The sequence below is a fragment of the Lytechinus pictus genome, chromosome 5, assembly GCF_037042905.1.
Source record: "Lytechinus pictus isolate F3 Inbred chromosome 5, Lp3.0, whole genome shotgun sequence".
Taxonomy (NCBI): domain Eukaryota; kingdom Metazoa; phylum Echinodermata; class Echinoidea; order Temnopleuroida; family Toxopneustidae; genus Lytechinus; species Lytechinus pictus.
The window spans coordinates 4403047-4412520 of NC_087249.1; positions in this window are offsets into that span (position 1 = coordinate 4403047).

Sequence of the window (9474 nt, forward strand, 5' to 3'; positions counted from 1 at the left end):
TTTTTTAGTCATGAAATGAATTATTCATAATTTAATTTTCTCTGCAATTGAATGCTCCAGTCTTCATGGTCTAAGTATGTATGATGCTGAACACGGTGGAGCTGACAGATCAAGTTTATGCATGGCTTCCCTTGTTGCCAAGCAAGAAAATGTGAGGGAACATAGCAAGTGAGAATATTTTGCAATGTGAAGTACACCAATGAGCATTTATGGCCTGGATAGTTGCACCATTTCATCATTATCAACTACATTTTTCCATGCTATATATTTTTTTTTAAAGTTTATTGACCAAAAAAGTAGGTAGCTGCAGCCAGAAATCCCCCTGTTTCCAGTGCTCCGTGAGAGCAGGAACTTAAAAGGAGTACTCCTATAATTATATCTGAATAAAATTAATGGAGTACAATGCACTAAGCAAAATGCTGAAAATTTCATCAAAATCAGATAACAAATAACAAGGTCATTGAATTTCAAAACTTAAGCAATATTTAGTGAAAACAATTATATGCTTATTGTTATGAATATTCATTAGGTCGGCCGATGTCACATCCCCACTCCTTTTTCTCATGTTATTGCATGAATTATTTCATGTTTCCATACATGTGAAAAAGGTTACAGCAATTATTGTCTAATGCATTAAATCAGTTGTCAATACAGTTTTTTTATTTCTTTGAGGACAAATTTTGAATAAATATAATTTCGTATAATAAAATACAAAGTGGGGATATTACATCATCTGTTAGCTGTTCATGAAGACATGCGAAGAACTGTTTCACCGAAATAATTCAAATAACTTTGTTATTCCTTGTCCGATTTTGATAAAATTTTCAGTGTTTTGATTGTCTAATTTTTCTTTTTTCTGTTCAAATATTATTCTCAGCCTGGAGTACCCCTTTGGCCTTTAGATGATTAGTCCGGGAGCCAGCGTTTTCCGCCTCGCTGATATGGCATCTTCATAGCAAAATAGCATGTATCATCTTCATAGCAATATAGCATGTATACTATATATGCTCCTTATTAATTAAATGTGTGTCTAACTGGTTGTTAGTGATGTGTCAGGAGGGCCTTGAAAAGGACCCCCCAAAAAAAAATTAATAATAATAATAGTAATAATAAATAGATTTAAAAAAAATAAGATGAAGAAGTAACCTCTGTGGGATCCTAGCATCAAGGTCATTGAAAAAATGATGCCAGACGTTATTGGTGGTGGGGAATAGCCGCCAGACGCAACAAAAAGAATCTATAAATCTTAAGGCGTCTGACCTTTATACTAGCGTAATGCAAAAGTCAAATAGCAATGTATTATCTCCATGTGTTTAGTCTCAAACTTCAGACCCTTTTGAACAGATATTTGGTTTGTGCTGAAATCCTGATGCACCAAAACTTCTGAATGCAGACATGCAGGGGCTGGGTGGGGGTGGTGTAAAAAATTTCCTTCATACAGAAGTGAGAAATGTCTATTTCATTTTCTTTAAGAACATTTTTTTTGGGGTGGGGGCTTGTTAATTTTGTTCTACAAAATGCATGGATCTTGCGCACCTGAATCTTCACTCGAAATCAAAGAGCCACTTCTTGCACTCCTCCCGAAGCGTGAGATCTCGATGAATGATTGCTCGATCTTGATTCTGAGCCCTGATTGGGTATGAAGGAAACAAGCCACACCCCCTGTATTTTCGATCAAAATTATGTTTTATATTTGAACAAAAGATATAGATATATTTTAAAGTTACAACGGGTTTTATTCAAAAATCTTAAGAAAGAAACATTTATTGATGAATTTCCATTTATATTTTTAAAAAGTTTGCCGTTTCACCGGTAGGCCCTACGTCAATCACATGAAAATTGATGACGCCGGATGATATGACGCATCAATGAATTCGTGCGTAAACAAATTGTTGGGCATGCATGCAAGGCAGAAATAGCACGCATGTCTGACTGAGTCTGACTTGATGTGGCAGATAACTTACATCTTTTTCCTTACTTTGTCTTGATCTTTAACACTAATAGTAATACGAAAAATTGAAGCTGTGCTAAACTGAGCTTTCCTACGTCCGTCTTACTGACTTCCAAATCGGCCAAGGCAAACACCGACTGAAAAAAAGAGGTAAGAACTAAGATCGTCGACGTCGTACTCGTAGCGCGGGGGTAAGCGGCCTCGGCTCGAGCTCGTCACCGAGCCGCGCCGGGCCTCATGCCGCACATGTCCCGAGGTACACAGGTACGCTACGTGGGCTGAGCTCCGGCTCTTTGAGCTGAGGCGCTAGGCTTGAGCTCGAGCCTATAAACGTTATTAGGCCCTAGCCTAGGCCTAGCAATTTATGGAGGTAGCCTGGCCCTAGGCCTAGCCAGGAGGCTCGAGTCTTAGTCTTACTCTCAACGCAATGGAGCCAGGCCAGGAACACCCAATAAGGCATTGCCCATGGCATGGCCTGGGTGCATTTACCTCAAGCGAAGTTTGTGCTAGACTGTAGACAGCTGGCAGCCGTCTGTTTCGAGGAGTTTTTAAACATTTTTATTTCTCCTCTTAGTCGTACACAGACGGCTCGCTATTGTGCAGTCACTCTTACTTCTTAGGGGTTAACAATGCAAAATCCCCCAGACGGGGCTCATCGATTTTTGTCTTTATTTCATAAAAATATATGAAAAGAACTGTACCAAAATAATTACTCCATTTTGTCCTAAAATGCACCAAAAACGGGGAAAAATAAACTTAAAAGGGAAAAACAGTGACTAATTACTTCGGATGTCGCGCAACTTCACTTCCCTGTTTTATTGGAGCTTAATGCACCTATCAATTGCAACAAATTAGTGACGCAGGGTACCGTCATGGAAACATTTGGTCTGTCACAGTTTGAGGATTGGGGTGCGTCAATGTCAGTCATTTTACCTGGGTGCGTCATGATGCCTCAGTGATACAAAAATTAAAATATATTTCATATATCTTTTGTTATAAACTCCCGTTCTCCCAGAAGAAATATAATTGACAAATTATTCCAACAACGTCGGAAAGGAAAGTAAAACAGAATTGAAGTAGGTATCATCTCAGATTAGTTGGTGATGTGTCAGGATATGTTTTAAAATCATTTTGATGGGCTAACGAGTTAAAATATATTTCATACACCTTTTGTTATGACCCCTTTTTCTCCGTTAAGAAATATTAAAGACGCATTTGCTTTAAAACTTTGGAAACGTAAATAAAAAAAATAGAAGTTGGAAACATCTTATTAGATTAGTTGACGATCTATCAAGACATGTTTTAAAATTGTTTTGAGGGGCTAACGAGTTAAAATATATCTTATATAAATTTTGTTATGAACTCCCATTCTCCCAGAAGAAATATAATTGAATTATTCCAACAACGTCGGAAAGGAAAATAAAACAGAATAGAAGTCACAAACATCTCAGATTAATGAACGAATGGTTGGGAAATGTTTTAAAATTGCTTCGAGGTGCTAACGAGTTAAAATATATATTATTAACTTTTTTGTATGAACCCTTGATTTCCAAGAAGAAATGTTAATGGTGCATATTCCCGACATCGTCATGATCGTTGGAAATGAAAGTGTTCCCTTTGAGAGTTCGCCTCGGCTTCCGCTATCACCACGAGGTTGAAAAGAAAACATTGTCAGAGACAATTTAGCAAAATACATACATGTATTGCATTCCATTGCATCAAGCTCGATTATGCGCCACGCAGCACTTGCCCTCACGAGACATCACACTTCCGAGTCTAGTCCGAATCTGACTTTTTACTCTGACGAAGGTGCGTCAGGGAGTCGGTCATGGTTGGTCAAAATCTTAAACTGGTGCGTCACTTTTTTCTTTCTTGGCAGGGTCATTGTACGTAAAGGTGCGTCATTGTTAAGACACACTGTAAATAACCATTTATTTTCCTTTCAAGGCTTACTCTAAATGGTCATGTTCTTTAAATTAGTGGGGGTTAGATTATAATGCATGTATTTTCACATTAAGTTAAAAATTGAAAATGCTCAAATTGATTTCAAAATTTGCAATGTCACTATCCCTGGGAGGGGCCAAAGCCCAGACCCCCCCGGCATGGTCTTCTGCTTTTGCAGTCTTCCATGTTGTAAAGTAGTCCTACCTGTTATTGATTTAGCTTTCACCTGTAATGCAGGCATGCTTTTACATACGTATGATTATTTTTTTTCCCCTTCTGATGCCCAATTCAGATAATCCTCTTCAGTGATTAGTAATGCTGCAGTCACATTTCTCTCACGGCTGCTGTACGGCGAGTCAAAAACAGCCGTTTTACCTAAATGTATTCAAACCACCTATATGTAGCTGACTAGCTGGTTCAAAAAATGTTTAAACGGCTATTTTCGACTCGCTGTGCGGAATTGTATGGGAGATGTGACTGCGCCATTACAGTACATTGTTATTTGAACTCTGTCAATGAAGTTTGTACAAATTTCAGGGCCCCACAACTTCCACAAGTGCTAACTTTTTTGGTGTATGGTCGAGACCGAAATACTAGTCTCAATGAATAGAAGTCTGTTAATTTTTTTTCTTGTCATTGACACCCAGTGCCAGACTTAAATTTGAAGGCCCATGTCCCAGGCACCTGCTACTGTCATGCCCTATATACATGTAAATGTACCTTGAATGTCAGTTTCGTATTTATGTACCTTGATAGTCTCCAGCTTCTGTGTCAATTGACCGTGAGCTTTGCTCACAATCACAGATAAGATTAAGATTCAACTTCATTGTTTGAGAAGACTTGCAAATATTTGGTATGATTATTCTAAAGAGATAAATGGAAAGGTAAAAATCTCCATAGAAGTTCTGAACATTGCCATTCCCAGGTTTGTCACGACAACTGCCTCCATTTTGTTCGGTGCTAAATGCGCGAGTTGTTGACAGAGCTTGAAGATCCAACTGTGTGTTAGTATCTGAGATCTTTTGGATATATTTTGCTTTGTTCAAGTGACTACTAGCTCGATGCAAATCAGGTACAGTATGAAACATCCAAATTATTTAAGCTTTCATACAGGTACTATAGTGTGTTTAGCAATAACATTTAAAAAATTGGTATGGTATCTAATGCATACTGCAGAGATGTCAAGTTCCAAGACCAGCTATGCGTGAGATTTTCTGTGATCCGACGTGAGATCTATTAAAGACATGGAATTAGGCTGTGATACATGCATGAGAAAGAGATTTGAGGAAATGAGCAGGAGTCTCTTATGTGGGAGTTTCATGCATAATGCATGAGACTTGGCATGTCTAATTAAAGGTCAAGTCAACCCCAGAAAAATATTGATTTGAATAAATAGAAGAAAATCAAACTAGCATAATGCTGAAAATTTCATCAAAATTGGATGTAAAATAAGAAAGTTATGACGTTTCAAAGTTTCACTTATTTTTCACAAAACAGTTATATGTACAACTCAGTGACACGCAAATGAGCCAGTCGATGATGTCCCTCACTATTTCTTTTGTTTTTTTATTATTTGAATTATACAATGTTTCATTTTTAACAGATCTGAAAACAAGGGCCAACTTGAATGATCCTTCAACCATAGTGTATTTAAACAATGCTTATTCCACATGTTCAGGGAGAAATTTATCTTTGTTTCACTTGACAATGAGGAGAACATTAGAATATTTCATACAGTGAAATACAAAAGAAAAAGTGATTGGATGACGTCATGAGTCTCCTCATTTGAATACCGACTAAGATGTGCATATAACTGTTTTGTGAAATCAAGCGAAACTTTAGAATGTCATAACTTTCTTATTTTACATCTGATTTTGATGAAATTTTCAACGTTATGCTAGTTCGATTTTTCTCTATTTATTCAAATCAACAGTTTTCAGGGGTGGACTTGACCTTTAAAGATGTGCCTTATTCCCTGCTTCATGCATGTAATTCATTGAATATTTCTTTGAAGACCACTATAACTTTATAGAAATTGCATTTAAGGTCAACTCCACCCCAGAAAAATGTTGATTTGAATAAATGGAGGAAAATCAAACTAGCATAATGCTGAAAATTTCATCAAAATCGGATGTAAAATAAGAAAGTTATGACGTTTCAAAGTTTCACTTATTTTTCACAAAACAGTTATATGTACAACTCAGTGACACGCAAATGAGCCAGTCGATGATGTCCCTCACTATTTCTTTTGTTTTTTTATTATTTGAATTATACAATATTTCATTTTTAACAGATCTGAAAACAAGGGCCAACTTGAATGATCCTTCAACCATAGTGTATTTAAACAATGCTTATTCCACATGTTCAGGGAGAAATTTTTCTTTGTTTCACTTGACAATGAGGAGAACATTAGAATATTTCATACAGTGAAATACAAAAGAAAAAGTGAGTGGATGACGTCATGAGTCTCCTCATTTGAATACCGACTAAGATGTGCATATAACTGTTTTGTGAAATCAAGCGAAACTTTAGAATGTCATAACTTTCTTATTTTACATCTGATTTTGATGAAATTTTCAACGTAATGCTAGTTCGATTTTTCTCTATTTATTCAAATCAACAGTTTTCAGGGGTGGACTTGACCTTTAAAGATGTGCCTTATTCCCTGCTTCATGCATGTAATTCATTGAATATTTCTTTGAAGACCACTACAACTTTATAGAAATTGCATTTAAGGTCAAGTCCACCCCAGAAAAATGTTGATTTGAATAAATGGAGGAAAATCAAACTAGCATAATGCTGAAAATTTCATCAAAATCGGATGTAAAATAAGAAAGTTATGACGTTTCAAAGTTTCACTTATTTTTCACAAAACAGTTATATGTACAACTCAGTGACACGCAAATGAGCCAGTCGATGATGTCCCTCACTATTTCTTTTGTTTTTTTATTATTTGAATTATACAATGTTTCATTTTTAACAGATCTGAAAACAAGGGCCAACTTGAATGATCCTTCAACCATAGTGTATTTAAACAATGCTTATTCCACATGTTCAGGGAGAAATTTATCTTTGTTTCACTTGACAATGAGGAGAACATTAGAATATTTCATACAGTGAAATACAAAAGAAAAAGTGATTAGATGACGTCATGAGTCTCCTCATTTGAATACCGACTAAGATGTGCATATAACTGTTTTGTGAAATCAAGCGAAACTTTAGAATGTCATAACTTTCTTATTTTACATCTGATTTTGATGAAATTTTCAACGTTATGCTAGTTCGATTTTTCTCTATTTATTCAAATCAACAGTTTTCAGGGGTGGACTTGACCTTTAAAGATGTGCCTTATTCCCTGCTTCATGCATGTAATTCATTGAATATTTCTTTGAAGACCACTATAACTTTATAGAAATTGCATTTAGGGTCAAGTCCACCCCAGAAAAATGTTGATTTGAATAAATGGAGGAAAATCAAACTAGCATAATGCTGAAAATTTCATCAAAATCGGATGTAAAATAAGAAAGTTATGACATTTTAAGGTTTTGCTTATTTTTCTCAAAACAGTGATAATATGCACAACTCAGTGACATGCAAATGAGACAGACGATGATGTCCATCACTTTAAATACTATGGCCCGTATTCAGAAGTCGGGTTTAACTTAAACTCAGGTTTAAAGTTGTGGTTTAAGTATGGGAAGCCAAACGTATCAATTTTTTTTTATTAAGTTGTGTGTTTCCTATGTTTACTGTGCTCTTTCCTGATTCATCGATGGTGAAGACAATAATATATTTATACTTCCTAGGCAATTATGAATGATTTGAGAGACAAATGAGCTGAAGTATGATATCTCTACTGTTAGTGATTTATGTACCAATTGGCTACCCATACTTAAACCACAACTTTAAACCTGAGTTTAAGTTAAACCTGACTTCAGAATACGGGCCTATTTCTTTTGTTTTTTATTGTTTGAATTATACAATATTTCATTTTTTACAGATTTGACAAAAAGGACCAACTTGACTGAAGCATATAATAAACAATGCTAATTCCACATGTTCAGGGAGGAATTAATCGCTGTTTCACTTGACAATGAGGTGAAAATTAGAATATTTCATATTTCATGTAATAAAATACAAAAGAAATAGTGAGTGGATGACGTCATCAGTCTCCTCATTTGCATATCAACCAGGATGTGAATATACATGTAACTGTTTTGTGAAATTAAGCGAAACTTTAAAATGTCATAACTTTCTTATTTTACATCCGATTTTGATGAAATTTTCAGTGTTATGCTTGTTGGATTTTTCTCTTTGTTGGGTTGGACTTGTCCTTTAAATTTTATGGCCAGTCCTTATCCTACATGTACTCATAATTTACCTTTTCATCCAAGTATGAATTTCATGTACACCTGTACATGTTGGTTTGGTGAAGTCTGTTTTATAATCAAATATCTGAATTTTTAAACCGAGATCCATTGATCTTTAAAAAAAAAAATCTTCTTACTATTACTAAACATTTTTCTAAATACGCACTAGTGGGTTTGATTGAATCTGATTTCATCTAGCATTGCTTGTAAACTATACTGGAGTGAATACATGTATGTAGGCAGAACAAGTGAGAGCTTTTTTAGTGTGTTTTCTTTGCTGGTACTATTATGAATGAATTGTTTCCGGTTTATGTTTATTACCACGATTCCAGAAATTCACAAGAAAAATGTACATGTATTGGAAATGAAGGGGCAGTGTGTGGGATGTTTGCATTTGCAAAATACCCATTTGAAAGAGAGATTTTTCATTTCCATTTTCATTCTTGATTTATTGCATGTATTCCTTAGTATAATTATATGACCAAGCCATGCCTTCCAAACATGCAGTCAGTGCCGTAAAAACGTTTACACACGAATGTCTACCTGCAGTTTTTTTTTACTGGCTTTTTTAGATGCAAAATATTTCTTTTAAATGACCGGCAGTGTTGTACTTGTTACAATTCTCTGTAGATGTACATGTAGGCCTACCATTCAAAGTTTGGGCATCAATGCATTAAATACTATAACTTATCTCGTAAACTATTCCTGATGAATGAAAAGGAACTGCCATTAAAAGAAAGAGGGCACTATTATAAATACATAAAATCACTGAACAAGATGATTTTCATAGCCTGTACATGTAGGCTTGTTTGTGTGATACTGGGGCCCAGACCCATCCCGGGGAGGGGGGGGAAATGAAAAAAATGTAATGTAGGCTATATCACATTGATTTTAAATGCCCCTTGGATGTTCTACTGTACATGTAATCTGATATTTATCTCTCAATCAGAGTGACTTTGAGATTGCTGATTATAGGGAGGAAAAAGACCAAATGAAATGCTCTTTGACCTGATAAAGGAATGGGGTGATCATATTCAATTTGACAGTGCTAACTTGACATTTTTTTTATCAGAATGCACAATGTTGACTGTGTAATTCAGGTTTTGGCTGCATCGTTCAAGGCCTTGTATGCACACGATAATGAGGTGGACAAAGGCTCATGTTCTGCCATGGCACACACTCTGCAACAAAGTCTATCAATAATTTGTG